Below are 25,984 nucleotides of genomic sequence, written 5' to 3'. Positions count from 1 at the left end.
CGGTTTACACCATTGGCTGCCCTGGTTTCCTTCAGCCTCAGATTGAATTACACCTCTGGCTTTCCTAAGTGTCCAGCTTGCAGATTGCAGATTATGGTATTTTTTGCCTCTACAATTTTGTGAGCCAATTTTTCATAATAAAATTAGTCTTTGTGGTTGGGCAGACCACTTGAGGTCAGGAGTTCAAGACCAGCCTGGCCAACATGGTGAACCCATGTCTCTGCAAAAAACACAAAAATTCATCAGGTGTGGTGATGGGTGCCTATAATTCCAGCTACTTAGGAGGCTGAGGCAGGAGAATTGCTTGAATCTGGGAGGCAGGTATTGCAGTGAGATCAGATTGCACCATTGCACTGTAGCCTGGATGACAAGAAACTATGTCTCTCTCTGTCTCTCCTCTCTGTATTATTCTATCTCTCTCTGTCACTCTGTTTCTCTCTCTATGTTGATGATACCATTTCTCTGGAGGATGATGACTAATACACTAAGGAAAAATTACATTAACATATGATAAAGTAAATTTGTTAAAAATTGACACACCTTATAAATTAAAACCAAATAATAATAAAAGTAAATAGCTATTTTCTTATTTTTATACTTTATTTCAAATGTACACATCAGCATAATTTTCATAATTTGAAGTTTTGTAAGAATTAGGTTGAAATTCAGAAAAAGCAAGCCAAAAACATATTGTTATTGCTTAACATTCTCCTGAATATTTTAATCCAACACATTTAGAAATTAGAGGTATAAAATGGTAAATATTTTCATTATTCTCTGAAGCTTATTATTTACCTAGAAACAGCTTATAAATAAAAATTTACTAAGATATCCAGAGATAAAATAAACACCTTATAGTCATTGATTTTCATATAAAAATAAAACAAATACTTCTGTGATGTTAATATTGATGAGAACAAAATATGAAACTAGCCAGAAATATTTAAGAGAGCAAAGATTTACTGAGAAGGCACTAACCTTAAGTAGATATCAAACATGTTAGTGCATGAATTCATAGATAGAGCAGAGAATGAAACAGTATTATGTACTTATCTATATCTGTCTTTCTGTGCATCTTTCTATCAGTCCTGAGTGCTAAAGCTGACATTCACTTGCACCTGAAGCAGAAGAAAAAAATTGGAACTTCAAGAATAAATGCAGATAGCACTTAGAGAAGCTGTACCCAATGTCCTAAGGGATTCTGTGGAGGAGCTCATTCAGATGAAATAGGTAAGTTTTTATTTTGTATAGAGATATTGCTGCCTACTCCCAGGCACAGGAATGGCCAACTCCTTACTTACTTCAGGGAGTGGAGGAGAGAGATACCAAGAGTACCACAATTTTCTTAAGACACCTACCTTGGCCGGGCAAGGGGGCTCACACCTATAATCCCAGCACTTTGGGTGGCCAAGGCGGGTGGATCACAAGGTCAAGAAATCGGTGGCTCACACCTATAATCCCAGCACTTTGGGAGGCCAAGGCAGGTGGATCACAAGGTCAAGAGATTGGTCAACATGGTGAAACCTCGTCTCAACTAAAAATACAAAAATTAGCCGGGCATGGTGGTGCACTCCTGTAGTCCCAGCTACTAGGGAGGCTGAGGCAGGAGTATTGCTTGAACCTAGGAGGCAGAGGTTGCAGTGAGCCGAGATTGTGCCATTGCACTCCAGCCTGGGTAACAAGAGCAAAACTTCGTCTCAAAAAAAAAGAAAAGACACCTACCTTACCTCTCATTTAAAATTCTCAACTCCAGATTTAGTGCAGGAGTTCTGGAAAACATGTCCACATGGACAGTTGGGGTCCCAGGCTTATGGGTGTCCCCTTACCACCTTAGGCAGGAGAAAAGTGAGTAAAACAAAGCTTCTTGCTTCAGAAATATTCAGTCTAATACAATGTGTACACTATAGCCTAATCATTGCTTAATTCCAGAATCTTTAATTGCATAAAATTCCTTGGGAAAAAGATGCTGTTTGTTGTTTGTTTTTTAAGGATAAGTCCAGTATTAACACAAACATATTTATTCTCCCACAAAAGTCCCTCCCAGGTTTGTAATCCTGATGTTCGTAATCCTGATGTAAAAGAATGCTGCACCAAGTTGCTTCTTTCCAATTTTGTATAGAGGAGAGTGGGGAAGGAGGAAAAAAAAAAGAAAAGCAAGGAAATAAAAAGAGGAAGGAGGAGAGTCCCTTCTCTTTGATATGGATGGTATGAATTGGCTTTTGCTGAGAAACTCTGTCAGACACCAACTTCTATTTCTCCTTCACTGCTGCAGTCTGAAATGTATTGCTTTCATCATCTTCCTCATCTTTCTTCCTCTTCTCTTCTGGTTCATGGAGAGGTAACAATTTACCCAAATAGTCTATGATGAATCTTTTCCTGTAGCCTGGAGCCCCTGCCTCTCTTCAAACCCTTCTTGAAGACCCTTTGCTGAAGAGGACTGCAGATCTGTTTGTCTAAACATGGGATCTGGGCATCCTGTCATGGCCTTATTCTTACCCTTAGCATAGGTCAATTCTTTGTATGCAGAGTGTATTTCAGATGACAAAGTCTTGAAATTTTATCCCTCTGCCAGAGATACAATTTCACCTTGTATTACTTCTGCAGCTTCTCAGCCTGGATCTTATAATAATCCTTCTGGCTCTGCAGGATGTGCTGCCCACATCTGCCAATCTCTACCATGCGCTCCCTCAGCGACAAATGTTGCAGCTCCCTACTTGACCAGGAATCTTGGTGAAACTTGTATCCATTCATGATGGGTTTCTTAGGCTCTCCATGAAATTTTATCATCTTGAAAAATTAATCCATTTTTGGAAAAGATCTCACTTCTTCCATATTGTTCTGATCCTTCTTTTTCACTTTGGTTTGAATCCTCTTGGAGACCTCAGATTTCTTGTCCTGAACTAAATCAGGATGTACTTCCCCGAATCCAGCAAGATTTTTGTCAAATTCTTGCTTTTCCTTCTGGAAATTCTGAATATATTTCTGTTTCATCTGCTCTGGGAGGTCACTGTGTTTCTTTGCCAGGATTTTGGTCGGTTCCTGGCTTCTCATCCAAGGGTACATTTGGGGTCAATTCTCCTTGAAGAAGAGGTTATAAGCAGTAAGGGGCCTTTTTGGAAAGTCTGGATGTTTCCTGTCTTTTTGGCTTTTGTTTTTATTTGTAGCACATTTCCTAGCTTCCGGGACTACTTCTTTCAAAGTGCCAAATTTCTTCAAATTGCAAGAAATCTCTAACCATTTGAGTCTGCACATTTCACCATAAAAGTTTTTAAAAGGTACTTTTCCCAGTCCAGGTGTGACTGAGTTGTCCTGAACGTGCAGTTGTCATCGGAGGGGAGATTAGTCTCCATGCATTCCAGTAATCTCAAGATGTCTTCGTTGGACCAGTGGCTGTGGCTTCTAAGCAATGCCATTGTCATGTCTTATGCTTACTTATAAGATCCCAGGTATGTAGACATCTGAGCAAGAAAACAGAGTTCTTTATTTTTAAGACCCAGTGGATCATTTATTTCTGGAAGTCTTGTAGTATGTGTGATTCTGTATTTCTGAGAAGAAAAAATGAAAAGTTATTTTCTTTCATTGGCATTAATGAAAAAAATTACACCTTCTTGACCATATGTTTCTTGTATAATTAATTTACCCTTAACAATATAAATAAAACATTGCCCATTTCTGAATTAAAATGTATGTTGGACTTTCATATGCTATATTTGCAATATTCAATATCTCCACACCCCACTCCACCTGATTTCTGCCAGATCTCACGTGAATATGTCTTAAATTAAGTTACATAAGACAAACACCAGATCACTCACTCAAGAAGCTCACTATAACAGCAAATCTCTGAACACAGAGTGAAAAGTTAAAATAGAAAGAGAAATGCCTAAAAGGGAAAGAATGTTAACTCTATAGTGCCCTGATGATGGCCATTTTCTAAGCACAGCCCAGGTATCCATGGCTAAAAATGCAGATGAGAAGTTTAAGATACAACAGAACAAGCCCAAGATCTCCTCCAGACATACATTCAGCTATTGCCTTTTTATGAGGGAATGTGAACCTGAGATAAAAGACTGAATTATAGATTCTTCTGGACCCGTTCATGGGAGTGAATGCTTTCTAGTGAACAATACTGCTTCTCCTTTTAAATATCAAGGATTTAATGAGAATTGTAAAATATTTCAATTTATTTGGTTAACTGTTCATCATATTTAAGCCTTAGTGAAAGTTTGGCTTCCTCCAGAAAGTCCCTCCAACATACCTGGCATTTTCCATTATAACACTTAAAACCATGGCAGATCTGAAAACCATTTTTTTTTTTTAAGTAATTTTGTCTTGCATAAAGTAATTCCTTCAGTATATGATTTCTTGACTTATTCTCCAAATTTTCTTTACTCTTTCACTAGTCATTGTAGGAAAATTTTCTATTCTAAAACTAAGCCTCACATAAGTAAAATTATGTACAAATATGTACAACACTAAATAAAACTAGATCTTAAATAGAGTTCCATGTTTTAGTGAGCTATGATTGCACCACTGCATGCTAGCCTGGCAACAGAATGAGACTCTGTCTCTTTTTTTTTTTTTTTAATTTCTTTGATGCACTGTGGTTTGTAGAGACTGTCTCTTAAAAAAAAGAAAAATGAGATGTGACAATACTATGAACATAATTAAATCAGTCCTACAGAGATATATAACAGAATTTGGCTATTTGGGAAAATTTGTAAATTAGTAATTTTTTTCTTATTCTTTTATTTATTTATTTACTTAACAAAATTTGATATTCTAGTAGGTACAACAACTTGTGACATACATCTCAAATGACTAAAGTCATTGAGATGTGCTGATTAATATACAATCTAATTGAGCCTCAAGTCTTTGTGAAGTAATGAGATAGTGATGTTCTCCCCATATACAGATGAGAAACTCAAGACACAGCTAGGGTTACATACAGAGTTAATGACAACACCTGTATTGTACCACTTACACGCTTTATGCTAACTAATTTATTTAACATTTTCAATGGATCTTTTTCCTACTAATCTTTTCCAGGATCTGTTTTACTTCAGATGAGTGAGTCCCAACCCTGATAATAGCACAATGTTTTTTCCTAGTTGGTAGTGACAACACTGTTACAAGAAAATTTGCTTATAGTAGCAAAGCCCAATAACAATTTTCTCCCACTTTTTTTGTGAGTAGGCTCAAGATTCCCCATATCGATTCCTTTTGTTCGTAGGAACAGAGGCATAGGTGGCACTTCAGAAAATCTGCATTCTACATTAGTTACATTACAGTTTGAAATGTTTGTAATTCAAATAAAATAGCAACATGTTGGCTGTTTTTCTGTTTTCCCTGTGGGTGCACACTGATAAGGGATAGAGAATTCTTAGCTGCCTCTTACGTTTGTGCTCCTTTTGTTACCATACTTTACATATTAGAAATTCTGTGTAAGATGTTATGCCCCTGAACTTTTAGCAAATGAGGATTTTAATAGTATTTTTATAAATGCAATTTAAATAATTTTAATATAACTTTAAAAGTAAACCAGTTACAGAAAATTCCAGTTTTAAAAAATTGAGTTACTTTAATTCATTGTTGATTCACCAAATGAAACAAATTAAGATATATGGTAGAATCAAACTTGAAATTGGGATTATCGTAGTCATGTAGCTTATTGGATTTTTAAAAATCACCATAAGGATGGAATTACGTCGATTGTAGAAAACAACATATTTAGAACTAGAAATATACGAAGTTCCAAAAGTTGGGTTGGTTTTCTGACAAACTCTCAATCCAGAGTGTTTCAGATGGGTGGTCTTTGTGGGAGTGGGACCCACCAAGCCAGATCACCTGGCTCCCTGTTTCAGCTCCCTTTTTTTCAGTTTAATGAGCAGCTCTGTCTCCCAGGCATTTCAAATGCCAGTTGGAATGGCCACCCAGATTTGTGTGAATTTTTGCGTGGAAACCTGCTGTGCTGGCTGAAACAGCCATGCTGGAAACTCATGGTACTTTTCAGCCCAGGAATCTCCTGGTCTGTGAGCAGTAAAAACTCATTTGGAAATGTGGTGATCACTCACACTCTGCATTGTTCTTGCTGGGAACTGCACTCCAGAGCTGTTCCTATTCAGCCATCATGGATCGGCCCCCTCCCTGCCACCATCAGAGCTGAATATTGAGTTGAGAAATGCTTCATGAAAGGGAGGTATCCAGACTTAATTATTAAATTTTGGTAGAGTGGGGAAATGAGTTATTCATTTAAAAATATTTATCATTTTCTGCTATTTTGCCTTTTTTGTTGCAACGCAATTTATGAATTATTTGTAAACTAGATATTAAAAGATGGAAGTACGAAATTATCAAAGAAACTGACTTGGGAGCAGTCATTAGCCAGAAAAAGGTAGATATCAGAAAATGATTTCTCTTATTGACCAGTACTCTGACCACACAGCTTGCCCTTTTGACTTAAGCTTTCAGCACAAACCTTTTCCCAGACTTCTTCTTATACTTGTGAAGCCAGCAGTAGAATATAAATAATAAGAGCTATTTATGACAAACTCACAGCCAATATCATACTAAATGGGCATAAGCTGGAAGCATTCCTTTTGAAAACTGGCACAGGACAAGGATGCCCTCTCTCACCACTCCTGATCCACATAGTATTAGAAGCTCTGGCCAGGGCAATCAGGCAAGAGAAAGAAATAAAGCATATTCAAATAGGAAGTAAAGAAGTCAATCTATCTCTCTTTGCAGATGATATAATTGTATATTTAGAAAACCCCTTCATCTCAGTCCCAAATTTCCTTAAGCTAATAAGCAACTTCAGCAAAGTCTCAGAATACAAAATCAACGTGTAAGAATCACAAGCATTCCTATACACCAATAACAGTTAAACAGTCAAATTACGGGTGAACTCCCATTCACAATTGCTACAAAGAGAATAAAATACCTAAAAATACAACTTGCAAGGGATGTGAAGGATCTCTTCAAGGAGAACTAGAAACCACTGTTCAAGGAAATAAGAGAGGACAGAAACAGATGGAAAAACATTCCATGCTCATTGATAGGAAGAATCAACATTGGGAAAACAAAGGAATTTAAAGATTAAATGTTACTCCCATCAAACTACCATTGACTTTCTTCATAGAATTAGAAAAAAATACTTTAAATTTCATATAGAACCAAAAAAGACCCCATATAGCCAAGAAAATCCTAAGCAAAAAGAACAAAGCTGGAGGTATCACGCTACCTGACTTCAAACTATACTATAAGGTTTCAGTAACAAAAACAGCATGGTACTAGTAGCAAAACAGAAATACAGAGCAATGAAACCGAAGAGGCCTCAGAAGTAACACCACACATTCTACAACCAACTGATCTTTGACTAATTTGACAAAAACAAGCAATGAGGAAATGATTCCCTATTAAATAAACAGACAACCTACAGAATGGGAGAAAATTTTTGCAATCTATCTATCTGACACAGGGCTAATATCCAGAATCTACATAGAACTTAAACAAATGAATAAGAAAAAAACAAACAACCCATCAAAAAGTGGACAAAATTATGAACTGACACTTCTCAAAAGAAGACATTTATGAGACCAGTAAACATATGAAAAAAAGCTCATCATCACTTTTCATTAGAGAAATGCAAATCAAAACCACAATGAGATACCATCTCATGTCAGTTAAAATGGTGATTATTAAAAAGTCAGGAAACAACAGATGCTGGAGAGGATGTGGAGGAATAGGAATGCTTTTACACTGTTGTGGGAGTGTAAATTTCAATCATTGTGGAAGACAGTGTGGTGATTCCTCAAAGATCTAGAACCAGAAATACCATTTGACCCATCAATCTCATTACTGTGTATATACACAAAGGATTATAAATCATTCTGCTATAAAGACACATGCACAAGTATGTTTATTGCAGCACTGTTTACAATAGCAAAAACTTTGAACCAACCCAAATGTCCATCAATGATAGACTGGATACAGAAAATGTGATACACATACACTGCAGAAAATTATGTAGCCATAAAAAAGGATGAGTTCATGTCCTTTGCATGGACATGGATGAAGCTGGAAACCATCATTCTCAGCAAACTAACACAGGAACAGAAAATCAAACGCTGCATGTTCTCACTCATAAGTGAGACTTGAACAATGAGAACATATGGTCATAGGGAGGGGAACATCACACACCAGGACATGTCAGGGAGTGGGAGCAAGGGGAGAGACAGCATTAGGAGAAATACCTAATGTAGATGATGGGTTGATGGTTGCAGCAAACCACCCTGACATGTGTATACCTATGTAATAAATCTGCACTTTCTGCACATGTATCCCAGAACTTAAAGTATAATTAAAAAAAGGAAAAGAAAAGAAAATTGGGCAAAGAATATAAACAGATACTTCTCAAAAGAAGACATACAAATGGCCAATAAACATGTGAAAAAATGATCTTAATCAGTAATCATCGGAGAAATGAAAACCAAAACCACAATGAGATACTGTCTCACACCAGTTAGAGTAACCATTATTAAAACATTACATAATAACAGATGTTGGTGAGGCTGTGAAGAAAAGGAACACTTTCACATTGTTGATGGGAATGTAAGTTAGTTCAGAAACTGTGAAAAGCAGTTTGGAGATTTCCTAGATAACTTAAAACAGTTACATTTTGACCCAGTTATTTCATTACTGAGTATATACCCAAAAGAAAATAAATCATTCTATCAGAAATACACATGCACTTGTGTGTTTATCACAGTACTATTCACAACAGCAAATACAGCTAGTCCACTTATTTGTCCATCAAAGGTGAATTGGATAAAATAATGTGGCACATATACAGCATAGAATATTACGCAGCCATAAAAAGAGCCAAATTATGTCCTTTGCAGCTGGAGGCCATTATCCTAATCAAGTTAATATGGGAACAAAAAATCAAACACCACATGTTTTCACTTATAATTGAGATCTAAGCATTGGTATACATAGACATAAATAAGGAAATAATAAATACTGGGGACTACTTGGAGGTAAGCAAGGAAGGAAGGCACAGGCTGAAAAACTATCTGTCGGATACTATGCTTAATGTGTGATGAAATCATTCATACCTCAAACTTCAACATCATGCAATATACCCATGTAAAGAAGCTGCCCATTTACTCTCTGAATATGAAATAAAAGTTGAAATTATAAAAATAAAAATTAAAAGATAAAATAAACAAATTACACATACACAAAAAATCATGATGAATATCAAAAACATATTAAATGACCCAAAAGATTGTATATTGAATGATTATATATGAAATATTCATTATAAGTCAAAACCCTATAGAAATGTCAGGTGGGGCGCCTCACACCTGTAATCCCAGGAATTCTGGAGGCCAAGACAGGAAGATCATTTAATCCCAGGAGTGTGAGACCAGCTTGGGAAACAGAGTGAGACTCTGTCTCTAGAAGAAATTAAAAACTGACTGGATGTGGTGGTGTTTTCTTGTAGTGCAAGCTATGCAGAAAGATGAGGAGGAATGATTGTTTGAGCCCAGGAGGTTGAGGTTTCAGTGAGGTGTGATAGTGCCACTGCACTCCATCATGAGCAAACATAGCTAGACCTATCTTTAGAAAGCAACAACAAAAATAACAACGAAAACAAAAATCCTCCAGACAAAACACAGAGCAGTGGTTGCTTGAAGACAGGGATGTGAGCAGAGATTGACTGTGAAAGGGGATGAAAGATATTTTTGGAAGAATAAAAGTGTTCTAAAAGTGGATAAGGTGATTGTGCATAAAATGAATTTATTAGCAATTTATTAAAGTCATTAAACCATACACAGTAAGTAAATTTTATGGTATGCAAATTATAACTGAATTAAGATAATATAATTAAGGGTCTCCATAAGTTTTTGCTGATGTGGGTTTTTTTTAATGTCAAGATATGCCATATTAGAAATTAAAACTGAAAAATAAATAAATATGTATTTATTAATAATTTACCAATCATAAAACCATAATTGGTAAGGTAATATTTCCATGAAAAATAAGTATACTTTCCAGAACCACAAAATAAATAAAAGGATGGCTTTGATTACATGTTTACAAATCCCACTGATGTCTGGCTTAATAGAAGCAGACATTCTCACATCTAGATTCTCAAATCTGCTTCTCCATTCACTCTTTTGCCTTACCATATGTCATGCAGCCCCTGGGAAAATCTCCTGTATGCTCATGGGATAATAAAATTTCAAAGGGCAATCAATGTCTAAATGTTATTATAAAAATAGTTTTGACTTCATGCACCCTAAAAGTATTCACAGCCACACATTGTGAACCTCTATGGTGAAGGTCCATTTCCTGATTACCTACTAGTTGTAAGGTTGGGGTGAGGAAGGGAACTGTCTAAAACTAAAGCTGCCTGGGGCCCAGGAAATTGTGTCTATATCTTGTTCCTTGAGCTCCTAGACCCTGAAAACCAGCGTGCTGCACGGTAGCCTTCCCAGGGTGCTGTGATTGTATGGGCAAAAGAGGATGCATTTCCTAGCACTCTTTTCACCTGTCACAAACCACAAGAAGCTACAGTGGCAAGTTTACACCCTCGACTTCTATTTTTATGCTTTTTTAATCAGATTTTTAAAAATTGTCCATCCTTGTACAACCTAAACATATCTTATTTTATGAACATTTGTCTAAATCGGAGATTCTGAAAGTATGGTTCAGGGACCAGCGGCAGCCTCTTATTAAGTTGCCTAAAACTCAAACTCTGTGATCCCATCTGAGACCTATTGAACCAAGAATACCATGGATAAACCCCAGCAGTCTGTGGCCTCAGACACTTTTCAGGTGATGCTTATGCACCAATTAGGCTAACTCATCAGCCTGCCAGTTAGTCTGAGAAGGATTCCTTCTCATAAGGGAAACACAGCACAGCTGGTAATCGAAACTTTAGCCCAACTCCCATCTCCTCTTCCTGGATCTGAACAGTGTGGGCAGATACAAAGCATCAGTTCCACGTGATGGGGCAAGCAGGATAAGACAACAGAGGTCCCTTGAAGAGAAGTGCCAACTGGAAGGTGAGAGAAGTCAGCTGCCTGAACTAGGCTAACAGGCTTCTGGTTACTCTTTGTTTTTCTTTCTCTGTAGTTTTCATGGAGCCTTTAATAAAGACTTTAACCAGTCTTATCTCATCCCTATGTTTTGGAATAAATTGAAGCAGGGTTCAACAAACATTAATATGGAAAAGCCCCATTTGTGGTGACTTTGATGGTGGCAGTGATTATTCAGCAAGTTTTCAAAGGAATAGAACTGGAGTGAAAACCACTCTCTCCACCTGGTGACCCCCCTCCTGAGTGCTTTAATGCGTTCTGGACTTTACTTACATTGAAAAGTTTTGTTAGTGTTCATTCAAAACCCTATTGATATTATACAGATACCTGTCTACTTTTATTTTCCCAATACAACTGTGCACATATATTTTTGCTACTTGTAAAAAACTTGCAAAATGAAAAATAATATACAAATAAATTACATTAAATTATTTTATCCCATGATAACTAGTCTTTGTCACTATTATGTTAATGTCTGTTAACACATTTGGTATAAATTATTTTACATTTTGTGTTCAGTGGGAGAAACATTAAGTAAATTAAAATATATTCAGATTCACTGGAAAGAGTTCTTGGGAAAATGCATGGGGAGGAAAACTTCTAGGAATCAAAATATGTTTTAAAATTTATTTGTTTTTTCAACGTTTAAGTTCAGGAGTACATGTGCAGGCTTGTTACATAGGTAAACGTGTGCCATGGTGGTTTGCTGCACAGATCATCCCATCACATAGGTATTAAGTCCAACATTTATTAACTGTTTTTCCTGATGCTCTTCCTTCTTCCACCCCCGACCCTTGACAGGCCCCAGTGTGTGTTGCTCACCCCCCATGTGTTCATGTGTTTTCATCACTCAGCTTCCACTTATAAGTGAGAAGATGTTTTGTTTGGCTTTCTGTGTCCCACAGTTTGCTGAGGATAATGGCTTTCAACTCCTTCCATGTTCTTGTGAAGGGCATTGTTTTGTTCCTTTTCATGGCTGCATAGTATTCCATGGTGTATATGTACCAGGTTTTCTTCATCTAGTCTATCCTTGATAAATATTTAAGTTGATTTTATGTCTTTGCTGCTATTTTTCTCTCCCAGCCAGTACCACAAGAAGGGAAAATTTCTCTTGATTCTTCCTGGTTTTCCCTGTGAGAGTCTCTTGGCATTTCTATTGGAAAGGCCTGCCCTTTGTGTTTCTTCCATATATGTGACCCTAAGCATCTTTGCACACTCACTCTAGCCCAGCTTTGGGTTTTTTTTTTTTTTTGCTGTAAATTAAAACCATTTAGTTTATCTTCTACCTGCTTTTATGGCCTTTGGTAGAATCTTCCCCAGATAAACGTATGCATGATTCCTGTTTTTCTCAGTGCTGTACCTGTCTCTATCCAGAACTTACTGAGTTATCTTGTCACCTCTATTCTCTAATGATTTAGAAAACAGACAAATGGACCAGGCATGGTGGCTCATGCTTGTAATCCCAACACTGGGAGGTCAAGGCAGGCAGATCATGAGGTCAGGCCAATATTGTGAAACCCTGTCTGTACTAAAAATACAAACTTTAGTAGAAAATTAGCTGGGCATGGTGGCATGCACCTGTAGTCCCAGCTACTTAGGAGGCTGAGGCAAAAGAATCACTTGAATCTGGAAGGTGGAGGTCACAGTGAGCTGAGATTGTGCCACTGCACTCCAACCTGGGCAAGAGAGTGAGACTGTCTCAAAAAAAAACAAGACAAGAAAGAAAACAAATAAAGAAAACTTCATTAATCTTTAGTTCATCTCACTTTTTTTCTTGAAGGAAGGCGGCAATAGTGTTTTCATCCTTCTCCATTTCTGAGCTGCAACCATAAGACCCTATTAGATTTTATGATGTCCCTGAATATCCCAATAAAGTCCTAATTGGCTGTTACTATTTTCAAACAGGTACAAATCAATGATATTATAATTACATCATAGTTAATTTTTATTTTCTTTTCATTATCATTGCTATATAGCTGTTTCCAAACACTTTCTCCTTAGAAATTAAAATTATTTTAATAGGCCAGCCTTATTTTTAGCATAGTGTTTTTCAAATGCATTTATCTAATTTCCTCTCATGGTTTCATGCAGGTAAAATGTTTTTGGCAAAAATACCACAGAGGTGTTTTGTGTCCTTAGTCATCTACCTCCGTACACGTTGAATTATATAGTTCCACTTATCAATTATACCTCAATACCACTGTGGATAGAGCTAACATGCAGGGTAGAACTTGGATGATATGTGAATAGGCTCTTTCCCAAAATCTATGACTTAGTTATTTTATTATCCATTAATGATTCTTTCCTAATGCAATGGAAGAAATGGTAGAATGTACATATGTGTGTGTATGTGTGTGTATATATATGTATATTTCCCTGCATAGCCATCACAGAGTAAGGCAATTGCTCTCTTTCTAAGAGCCATTATCTACTATTAGCTGCAGTGCAAAGTGTGCTCTTCTATATTATCTGGTGTATTAATTAAATTTAAAGGGGTAGTGAGTACCTATTCACAGTGTTGGAGCTAATGACCCAGTGAATTAGTAGTGATAGGGAAGACACATTCAAAGATAAATATCTTGTTTTAATTTCACTATTGTAGCATTTGACTAAAAAGAGTGACATTTCTTTCAAATTGTCTGTAAGTAAAGTCTGTCATTATATAAATGGTCATGTATCATCTATGTTTTCAGGCTAACTAAAGTTTAGTAAACACATTTTGTTGATTATATCCATTTGGGGACTGTAAATTCAGTTCTGTTAATGTAATTCTGAATTAGTGTTGATAGAAATTACCGTTATAATACCACAGGAAAATTGGGCAATATGGGAGCATTACATCTACATTAGAAATGTTAGTCTATACGTAGGTTTTAAAAAATAGCAGTATCAATTAACAACTACAATCTGCACTTAAGAGCTCATGACAGAATACACATACAAATAATTTACCATTCAAGATTATGAGTTTCCCAAGAAGGGGATTTTGCTTGCTTTGTTTATGGCTGTATCTTTAGTATCTAGAATAATGGCTGGCCCATAGGTTTTTAAATAAATATTTGCTGAGTTAATAGAAGTTATAAACATTATCTTATGATCGATCTTCTCATGAGTGCTTAAAATTCATTTCCAAACTACTTACTGGTTTAGTTCATTAGGAAAGGGCTTAAAATATAATATTAAAAATTTGCCTGTATCTATTCCATGCCTCTTGTCACATATAAAGCAGTATTATTTTCTGTTACAAATTTAAGAACGTAGCTTCTAAGAAGTTAGGAAGGCCAGACATGGTGACTCATGCCTGCAATCCCATACATTTGGGAGGTGAAGGCAGGTGGATTACAAAGTCAGGAGTTCAAGACCAGCCTGATCAATGTGGTGAAACCCCATCTCTACCAAAAATACAAAAATATGCCAGGCATAGTGGTGGGTGCCTGGAGTCCCAGGAAATCAAGAGGCTGAGGCAGGAGAATCACATGAACCTGGGACGTGCTGGTTGCAGTAAGCCGAGATTGTGCCACTGTACTTCATCCTGGGTGACAGAGTGAGACTTGGTATCAAGAAAAACAAACAAAAAAAGAAGTTAGAAAATGTGGCCACCATCATATGCCTGTGAAATCACATAGCTATCCTGTGGTCCTCTCATAACTTTCAGCTGTTACCTCTGTGCACACCGTCCCTGACACACAGCTGGAAGTAACACTGTCTTGGCTCTATTTGTGTAAGAAATAGAATCAGAATATTATACTAGCAACAGAGGAAATGAGTAGGTTTAATAGAACTGTAAGCTAGGTTAGTAGTATTGAAGTTTTTTGCAATAAAGAATGAGTGGTAATTTGCAGTTGAGTACCAGGGCATCGTGAAAAGAGACTTTAAATGCCAATGTTTGTGGCACCCTTCATAGATGGAATTATTTCAATAGTTACACTGTCAATTTGCTAACAAAAATGCTATCCTTAATGGAGAGGAATGTTTTTATATGAATTGATTTGAGATTCTATGTTTTGTTGCAGTAAGAAACCACGATAAATCTCGCAATAATGATTTCAATAATGCTAATGTGGCATGTGGGCTGGTTGTATCTCTGCTATACATTGGCTAAAAAACTGATCCCTACCTGGAACCTTCCATTATCCTGGGAGAAGGAAAGAGACATAACAGAAACACCCAATGGTTCTTAAAAATTCTACTAGTACATGACACACATCACTTCCACGCCCATTCTATTAGCCAGAGCAAATCACATGGTCAGGCTCCACTCCAGTGGAGCAATGTGGTATATTTATTTCCATAGGTGCTAAAAGTCAAATGGCAATAGGAGGTGAGGCAGGATTCATTTTATGGAAAGGAGATAAGTGAATTATTAGAGACATAATACATTCTACTACTTCATCTATATTTGTTTCTTAGGGCTGTCTAACAAAATACCACTAAATGGGTGGCTTAAAAAGAAAGAAGTTCATTCTATAACTGTTCTGGAGACCAAAAGTCAGAAATTAGAGTCTTAACTAGGTCCTGTCACCTCTTAGACTATGGGTCAAAAACTTACTTACCTTTTGGTGGTGGCCATCAATCCTTAGCATTTTTAACTTGCAGCTGCACAACTCCAATCTCTCCTCATATGGTGTTCTCCCTGTGTGTTGCTCTCCATATGGCATTTTCCTCTTCTTATAAGGACATCAGTCTTATTGGGTTAGGGCCTTGTTCTATTCCAGTATGATTTCATTTGAATTTGATTCCATTTTTGTAGAATCTATTTCCAAATAGGATCAGATTCACAGGTACCAGATTTAGGACTTAAGAGTACCTTTTATAGAGACACAATTTAACCCATTACACTATCTCAGCCTACTTCCCACATCTTGTAATATATCCAGGATCTTCTGCACATTCTTATTATAATATACATACTGTGTTTTACTATCTCTAATTTCTGCTTTATTCTAGATTGATATTTGTTTTCATCTCTGCCAGTGCCTTCAATTTCATAACCTAATTGGACAGTGTTGATCAAACTATAACGATTTAGTTAAATTTATTCTTATTCTTACATAATCTAACAGGACTGGATGCAAGAGAGATCAATGTATTTTAATAGAATATGGAAAGTACATTGACACAAATTTAGATTCCTGATTGAAACTAACCTTTCAGAATCTACCACTTGTCCAGTTTTGGTTATGTCAAATAATATCTACAGTAACCTGGCAAGGCTAGTAAAATGCTATTTTCCCAACTGTACTATCTGTGCAAGGCTGGGTTTTCTTCAAATATTTCAACCAAAACAGCATGGTGCAACAGACTAAATGCAGAAGTAGATATAAGAATCCTACTGTGTTATATTAAGCCCAGTATTTAAAAAGCCGTGCAAAAAAAAAAAAAAAAAAAAAAAAAAAAGAAAAAGAAGAAGGGGAGGAGGATCCAAGATGGCCGCTTAGGAGCAGCTGAGATTGCAGCTCTCAGTGAAAGCAAAGAGGGTGAGTTGACGCTGCATTTCCAGACGAATTTTTAGAGCCCACAGACCAGAAGAATCCTAGGTGGAGGAGCCCCACGGGTCACCAGCATCACTGTTTTGGCCAGTGCAGCTGTTTTGCCAGTGCCCCAGTGAGGTAGTTCTCCATAAAAAACACACTGGTCTGGATCTGGCGAGTGGAGGTCCGGGAAGCCACAGTCGCCCATTCATCTGATTAAAAAAGGGGACGAAACAGGGAACCAGGTCAGGAGATTCCCGGGCAAAAAAAAAAAGGACCACGATTCTCAGCGCTGCTGTTTCAGCCAGCTCAGTGGGTCACTGCACAGGAAAGTACACAGATCCGGGCACCTTTTCAGCAGGTGAGACAGTCGACCATTCAACTAAAAGAAAAACAAAAAGGCTCTGAGGCAGGGAGTCAGGTGATCAGGCTCGGCTGGTTCCACCGCCACACACAAAAAAAACAGCAATTGGAAATGCTCTGGGTTGAGAGCTTCACAGCAACCACAGCTGAACTTGGGATGGTCAAGCTCTGTGGGGGAGTGGCGCCTGCCATTACCGAGGCACTCCACCACTATGGAGGCAGGCCATCATTGCTGAGGCAGCCTGCCATTGCCAAGGCAACCTGCCATTGCTGAGGCAACCCGCCATTACAAAGAGAGTTCATCATTACAGAGGAGGGCCACCATTGCTGAGGCAGTTCTAACTACACCCATATAAACAGGACTGCAAGGAAGTTCACACAGCAGCTGGGTGGAGCCCACAGCAACTCAGCAAAGCCTCTGCAGGCAGAAAGTGACTAGGCTGCTCTCTTGCTGGGCAGGGCAGCCCTGAAAAAAAGACAGCAGCATAACGGAAATTCGTAAGTAAAGCCCTAACACCCTGGAACAGAGGACCTAAGGAAAAAAAGGAAAAAAAGGGGGGTTATGAGTTCTGCTGGAGCAGACTTAAACGTACCTGCCCAGCAGATCTGTATGAACAGAGCTGACAGCTCAGCACTTGAGCTACTATTAAGGACAGACTGTGTCCCTAAGCAGCTCCCTGATCCCCATGTATCCAAAGAGTCACCTCATAAAGGAGAGCTCAGACTGACATTTGGCAGGTATACTTCTGGGACAAAGCAGAAGAAACTGGTAGCAACCTTTACTGTTCTGCAGCTGCTGCAGGTGATCCCCAGGCAAGCAGGGCCTGGAGTGGACCTCAGCAGTCCTACAGCAGAGGGGCAAGACTGTTAGAAGGAAAAATAAGAAACAGAAATAACTTCATCATCAACAAACAGGACGTCCACTCAGAGACCCAATCAGAAAGTCAGCAACTACAAAGATGACAGGTGGATAAATCCACAAAGATGGGACAAAACCAGTGAAAAAACGATGAAAACACCTGAAACCAGAACATCTCTCCTCCCACAAGAAATCACAGCTCCTCACCAGCAAGGGAACAAGACTGGATAGAGAATGAGTGTGATGAAATGACAGAATCAGCCTTCAGAAAGTGGGTAATAAAAAACTTCCGTGAGCTAAAAGAACATGTTCTAACCTAATGCAAAGGAACTAAGAACCTTGAAAAAAGATTTCACGAAATGCTAACGAGAATGGACAACTTAGAGAGGAATATAAGTGAATTGATGGAGCTGAAAAACACAACACAAGAACTTCACAAAGCATGCACAAGTTTCAACAGTCGAATTGACTGAGCAGAAGAAAGGCTATCAGAGGTCGAAGATCAACTCAATGTAATAAAACAAGAAGGCAAGATTAGAGAAAACATGGTAAAAAGGAATGAACAAAGTCAACAAGAAATATAAGACTATATGAAAAGACCTAATCTACATTTGATAGGTGTACCTGAATGTGACAAAGAGAATGAATCCAAGCTGGAAAATACTCTTCAGGATATTATCCAGGAAAACTTCCCCAACCTAGCAAGGCAGGCCAATATTCAAGTCCATGAAATACAGAGAACACCAAAAGATATTCCTCAAGAAGAGCAACCCCAAGGCACATAATCATCAGATTCACCATGGTTGAAATGAAGGAGAAAATGCTAAGGGCAGACAGAGAGAAAGGTCAGGTTACCCACAAAGGGAATCCCATCAGACTCACAGCAGATCTCTCAGCAGAAACCCTACAAGCCAGAAGAGAGTGGGGTCCAATATTCAACATCCTTAAAGAAAAGAACTTTCAACTCAGAATTTCATATCCAGCCAAACTAAGCTTCATAAATGAAGGAAAAGTAAAATACTTTGTGAATAAGCAAAAACTCAGAGATTTCATCACCACCAGGCCAGCTTTACAAGAGCTCCTGAAAGAAGCACTACACATAGAAAAGAGCAACAAATATCAGGTACTCCAAAAATATACCAAATGGTAAAGAGCATCAACACAATGAAGAATCTGCATCAACTAACTGGCAAAACAGCCGACTAGCATCAAAATGGCAGTATCAAATTCACATAACAATATTACCCCTAAAAGTAAATGGATTAAATGCCCCAAACAAAAGACACAGACTGACAAATTGGATAAAAAGCCAAATCCTATCGGTGTGCTGTATCCAGGAAACATATCTCACATGCAAGGATACACAAAGGCTCAAAATAATGGGATGGAGGAAGATTTACCAAGCAAATGGAGAGCAAGAAAAAGCAGGAGTTGCAATTCTCATTTCAGATAAGACAGACTTTAAAGTAACAAAGATCAAAAGGGACAAAGAAGGACATTACATAATGGTAAAAGGATCAATGCAACAAGAAGAGCTAACGATCCTAAATATATACGCACCTAATACAGGAGCACCCAGATACATAAAGCAAGTTCTTAATGACTTACAAAGAGACTTAGACTCCCACACAATAATAGTGGGAGATTTTAACATGCCATTGTCAATATTAGACAGATCAATGAGACAGAAAATTAACAAGGATATCCAGGACTTGAACTCAGACGTGGACCAAGCAAACCTAATAGACATTTACAGAACTCTCCAGCCCAAATCCACAGAATATAAATTCTTCTCAGCACCACATCACACCTACTCTAAAATTGACCACATAATTGGAAGGAAATCACTCCTCAGCAAATGCAAAAGAATGGAAACCATAACAAACAGCCTTTCAGACCACAGTGCAATCAAGGTAGAACTCAGAATTCAGAAACCAACCCAGAACCTCACAGCTTCATGGAAACTGAACAACTTTCTCTTGAATGTTGACTGGATAATCCATGAAATGAAGGCAGAAATAAAGTTCTTCAAAACCAACAAGAATGAAGACACCACATACCAGAATCTCTGGGACACATTTGAAGCAGTCTCTAGAGGAAAATACATAGCAATAAAAGCCTACATGAGAAGCAAGGAGAGATCTAAAATTGATGCCCTATCATCAAAATTAAAAGAGCTAGAGGAGCAAGATCCAAAAAACTCAAAACCTAGCAGAAGACAAGAAATAACTAAGATCAGAGCAGAACTGAAGGAGATACAGACACAAAAAAACCTTCAAAACATCAATAAATCCAGGAGCTGGTTTTTTGAAAAAATCAACAAAGTAGACAGACCACTAGTCAGATTAATAAAAAATAAAAGAGAGAATAACCAAATAGTTGAAATAGAAAACGATAAAGGGGATATCACCACAGATTCCACAGAAATTCAAACCATCATCAGAGATTATTACAAACAACTCTATGCACATAAACTAGAAAACCTGGAAGAAATGGATAAATTCCTGTACAGTAGTCTCCTCCCATGCCTAAACCAGGAAGAAGTCGAAACCCTGAATAGACCAATAGCAAGGTCTGAAGTCAAGGGAGCAATTAAGAGCCTATCACCCAAAAAAAGCCCAGATCCAGATGGGTTCACAGCCAAATTCTACCAGACATACAAAGAGGAACTGGTACCATTCCTTCTGAAACTATTCCAAATAATACAAAAAGAGGGAATCCTTCCCAAATCATTTTATGAGACCACTATCATCCTGATACCAAAACCCGGCAGAGACACTACAAGAAAAGAAAACTACAGGCAAATATCCATGATGAACATAGATGCAAAAATCTTCAATAAAATACTGGCAAGCCGATTGCAACAGCACATCAAAAAGCTTATCCACCATGATCAAGTAGGATTCATCCCAGGGATGCAAGGCTGGTTCAACATATGCAAGTCTATAAACCTAATTCACCAGATAAGCAGAACCAAAGACAAAAATCACATCATTATCTCAATTGATGCAGAGAAGGCCTTCAACAAAATTCAACAGCCCTTTATGCTAAAAACTCTCAATAAACTAGGTACTGATGGAACGTATCTCAAAATAATAAAAGCTATTTATGACAAACCAACAGGCAATATCATAATGAATAGGCAAAAACTGGAAGCATTCCCTTTGAAATGTGGCACTAGACAATGACGCCCTCTCTCACCACTCCTATTCAATATAGCACTGGAAATTCTAGCCAGAGCAATCAGGCAAGATAAAGAAATAAAGGGTTTTCAATTAGGAAAGGAGGAAGTCAAATTGTCTCTATTTGCAGATGACATGATTGTATATCTAGAAGACCCCATCATCTCAGTCCCAAATCTCCTGAAACTAAGCAACTTCAGCAAAGTTTCAGGATACAAAATCAATGTGCAAAAATCACAAGCATTCCTATACACCAATAACAGACTTCAAGAGAGCCAAATCAAGAATGAACTGCCATTCACAATTGCTACAAAGAGAGTAAAATACCTAGGAATACAACTAACAAGGAACGTAAAGGACCTCTTCAAGGAGAACTACAAACCACTGCTCAACGAAGTGAGAGAGGACACAAACAGATGGAGAAACATTCCATGTTTATGGTTAGGAATAATCAATATCATGAAAATGGCCATACTTCCCAAAGTAATTTACAGATTCAGTGCTTTCCCCATCAAGCTACCAATGACCTTCTTTACAGAACTCGAAGAAACCACCTTAAACTTCATATGGAACCAAGAGAGAGCCCGCATAGCCAAGTCAATTCTAAGCAAAAAGAACAAAGTGGGAGGCATCAAACTACCGGACATCAAAGTATACCACAAGGCCACAGGAATCAAAACAGCATGGTACTGGTACTAAAACAGAGATATAGACCAATGGAACAGAATAGAGGCCTCGGAGGCAACACAACGTATCTACAACCATCCGATCTTTGACAAACCTGACAAAAACAAGCAATGGGGAAAGACTCCATGTTTAATAAGTGGTGTTGGGAAAACTGGCTAGCCATATGCAGAAAGCAGAAACTGGACCCCTTCCTGACACCTTACACTAAAATTAACTCCAGATGGATTAAAGAATTAAACATAAGACCTAACACCATAAAAACCCTAGAAGAAAATCTAGGAAAAACCATTCAGGACGTAGGTGTAGGCAAGGACTTTATGACCATAACACCAAAAGCATTGGCAACAAAAGCCAAAATAGACAAATGAGACCTAATCAATCTCCACAGCTTCTGCACAGCAAAAGAAACAGTCAATAGAGTGAATCGGCAACCAACAGAATGGGAAAAAAATTTTGCAGCTTACCCATCTGACAAAGGGCTGATATCCAGCATTTACAATGAACTAAAACAGATTTACAAGAAAAAAACAAGCCCATTCAAAAGTGGGCAAAGGATATGAACAGATACTTTACAAAAGAAGACATACATGACGCCAACAAGCATATGAAAAAATGCTCATCATCACTGGTCATTAGAGAAATGCAAATCAAAACTACATTGAGATATCATCTCATGCCAGTTAGAATGGTGATCATTAAAAAATCTGGAGACAACAGATGCTGGAGAGGATGTGGAGAAATAGGAACACTTTTACACTGTTGGTGGGAGTGTAAATTAGTTCAACCATTGTGGATGACAGTGTGGTGATTCTTCAAGGACCTAGAAATAGAAATTCCATTTGACCCAGCAATCCCATTACTGAGTATATATCCAAAGAATTATAAATCATTCTACTATAAGGACACAAGCACACGAATGTTCATTGCAGCACAGTTTACAACAGCAAAGACCTGGAACCAACCCAAATGCCCATCGATGATAGACTGGACAGGGAAAATGTGGCACATATACACCATGGAATATTATGCAGCCATCAAAAATGATGAGTTCGCATCCTTTGTAGGGACAGGGATGAACCTAGAAACCATCATTCTCAGCAAACTGATGCAAGAACACAAAATCAAACACCGCATTTTCTCACTTACAGGCAGGTGTTGAACAATGAGAACACATGGACACAGGGAGTGGAGCACTACACACTGGGGTCTGTTGGGGTGAAATAAGGGACAGTGGGGGGTGGGAAGTTGGGGAGTTATAGCATGGGGAGAAATGCCACATATAGGTGAAGGGGAGGAAGGCAGTAAATCACACTACCACATATGCACCTATGCAACAATCTTGCAAGTTCTTCACATGTACCCTGAAACCTAAAATGCAATAAAAAAAAACACAGTAAATAAATAAATAGAAAAATATAAATAAAAATAAATACAAATAAAAAAAAAGAAAAAGAAAAAGTAAAAAGTAAAACAGCGTACTCTTGTCACTAACTTTTTTGTATGGGATATATATTTTTTTCATGAAATATGTTCTTATGTTAACACATAGCAGGTTTACAATTATTTTAAATAAAGCAATATCTTTCAACATCTCAGTTTTAATCTCTTATGTGGTAAATACAGATAGATACAATCCACATAAATAAATAAAATGTATTTGGGATCATCAATATCAAAAAAGTTTGAGAATCACTGATGAGGAAAATCAAGGGGGCATTTGGCATGAGATGGGACGGATAGCCTTTCCTCTGAATAGAAATGATAGAAATTGTCAGGCCGAAATATCCACCAACAAATATGGAAATTTTTTTACAACTGTCCCATTTAATCCTCCTTCCCCTTTTAAATAAGGGATGAGGTTTCCTGTTTCCTATGTATGACCTTCTTCTACTTGTGCCCTGAACCCAGTAGACTGCCAATGGCCTGGGCTATTGCCTGTCTCATCACTCCTTTTTCTTGCTTGGCCCATCCTTCTACCAGCTGTACTATTACCAGCCTTTACATGAATTTAGTTTGTTCACATTGAAAACAATGGACACTTTTAAATTATCAGTCATACCCACCCCAAGATTTTGTGGTATTAGTGAAAACAGTGCTTGACAAATTGAACATATCAGTGAATGCCAGTTGTTATTTTCTACTTTGTTGCTCCAACAAGAAACCTGGGTGCCATTCTTAAAATCTCCAACTCCCTAATACCCTCGCCTTTGTATCCAATTAATCATCAAATTTTAGCATTTTTTTCCACTGAGGATTTCTTAAATCTACTCAGGTGCAACCATTGGCATTACCGCAACCCTGATCTCGTGTTTGAGCTGAACATAACCCCACTAGCAAATTTTCCTAGTCTATTCCTGTCCCTTCCTAGTCCTTTTTGACAGTACAGTTCAAACTGTTATGAACAACAATCTGATCACGTGGCCATCATTCACAAAGCCCATCGGTAGCTCACTCATTAGTGCTAGTGGGGGGTTGCATTCTTCCAATATGCAGACAAAGAGAAGAGACACTGGAAGGCACTGTTGCTGATCTGCTGCACTATTTTCAAAGGGAAAGAAGTAGAGAAAGCATCTGATTTGATCCATAATCTCAGCATGAGTTTTCTTAGATCTGAGGAGGAAAATCTGTCTTATGTTTTTTTTTATTATTTCTTCAAGGAAGTGCAGAAACTCTGGATGGGAGCTTGAAATGATTATGGGAAGTCAAAATAGAAACACTCAGATAACCAGGTAGAAAGATGTGTTCTGATAAAGGTTAGTTATATTATCTCTTTTCAAGTTTCTTCCTCAGTGGTAGGGATTGCCAGTGTCACTGTGGGCAAAACTTAAATTGAAAGACTGACATTTAATTTTTATTTGGTTACATGTTTATATTGTAAGAGAAAATAAAGCAGAATTTAAAAAAGGTTTTTAAGATGAGAATTTTACCTAGAGCCTTGTGTCCACTCAAGAGAAACACTTCAGAATAAAATAGAACAAAGTCTCCGTCTCAAAAAAAAAAAAAATAGAACAAAATGTCTGGCTTCCTGACATGCTTTCCTAACAATTAAATTGAGCTGCCTTAGCAAGCTATTTCAAAGACATTTCCTGTTTGAAGTAGTCTGCTCCTTAGTGTGAGAGAATGTAGCTGATTATCTTTCGATAAACAAGGAAAAGATCTTCAGGTGGTCTGACTTGGATTTAAAACCTGGCTCTGGGTGAGAGAAAATGCTTTGGAGTTAAGAGGAAAAGGCGTGGGACAAAGCCAGGAGAAGGAAATTTAAAGCATACAATGAACAGGAAGAAACCCAAACACGGTGCAGTGGGAAGATACTGCTGGCATTATTTATTCTGGAAACACTGGCCCCTTTTCTGGGTGAAAGACTGAAGACACTCACCTCATCAGAACAAGTAGAGATTGTGTGTTTCTCAGGGAAATGTCAGAGTAAAGGTATATTAACTAAACCCATTTTATTATGAAAGTCTTGAATATTTTGTGTAGCACCTGTTTTTCTAGAGCAGAATGTAGAGAGGAGGAGATTCTGATACATTAAAAGAAAATTGCACTTTATGGTGTTAAACGGGCAAAGAAGACTTCATTCAAGGTCCTAGCAATAAGGAAGACTGAACTCAATTCCCCAGGAACAAAAGGGAGGAGGGATTTTTAAGCACTGGGTGGAAAGTACTGAAGGACATTGGCAGAGAGATTGGCTCATGGGATGAGGCCAACTGTGCTTGTTAATTGTCCATTACTGAAGTTGGACTCAGACTTTATGCATCCTAGGATGTAGGGGCACTATCACCTTTAAAGGCTACATTTTACAGGATGGCTCCAGGTCATCTAGAAAGATATTACTGGGTTGTAAAAGTGACTTCTTAAAAGACTTCTCACAGGGGAAGAGAAAAAATCTATAACTGAAACTTTTCTGAATGAAATGCTGTAAGAAGAAAAGACAAGTCAGAGTAAGAAGCCTTAAATTTAGTGAAGCTGAATGGAATGCTAAGAACATCTTTGCCAATATAGGTTACAACTAAGCTGATGTGTTTAAGACACCAGTGAGATTAAAGGTCTAAATTATTGCTTCTCTACCAGTAATAGAAAAGTCTTCAATAATATGTACAATATGTAATATAAAAGATAATAAATGATAAATAATAAAAATAAATATATAGCTTAAATAATAAATATATTGGTTCATATAACTGAAAGTTCCAGGTAAAGTTAATGAATGATTTGATCCAAGCAGAAGTGTCTTTTTTAAGAGTATTTTAATTTTAATTTTATTTTATATTTCCATAATTTATTGGGGTACAGGCGGTATTTGGTTACATG

General features: G+C 37.6%; 1 pseudogene; it reads right to left on the bottom strand.

The window, feature by feature from the left end:
* Positions 1-2,235: 2,235 nt before the first annotated feature.
* On the bottom strand, positions 2,236-3,416 carry LOC135271042 (upstream-binding factor 1-like protein 1; annotated as a pseudogene).
* Positions 3,417-25,984: the final 22,568 nt, after the last annotated feature.

This window comes from Aotus nancymaae, unplaced genomic scaffold (genome assembly GCF_030222135.1).
Source record: "Aotus nancymaae isolate 86718 unplaced genomic scaffold, 86718_ANA_hifiasm-v0.15.2.pri h1tg000073l, whole genome shotgun sequence".
NCBI lineage: Eukaryota > Metazoa > Chordata > Mammalia > Primates > Aotidae > Aotus > Aotus nancymaae.
This window is presented reverse-complemented; position numbering and strand designations above follow the sequence as displayed.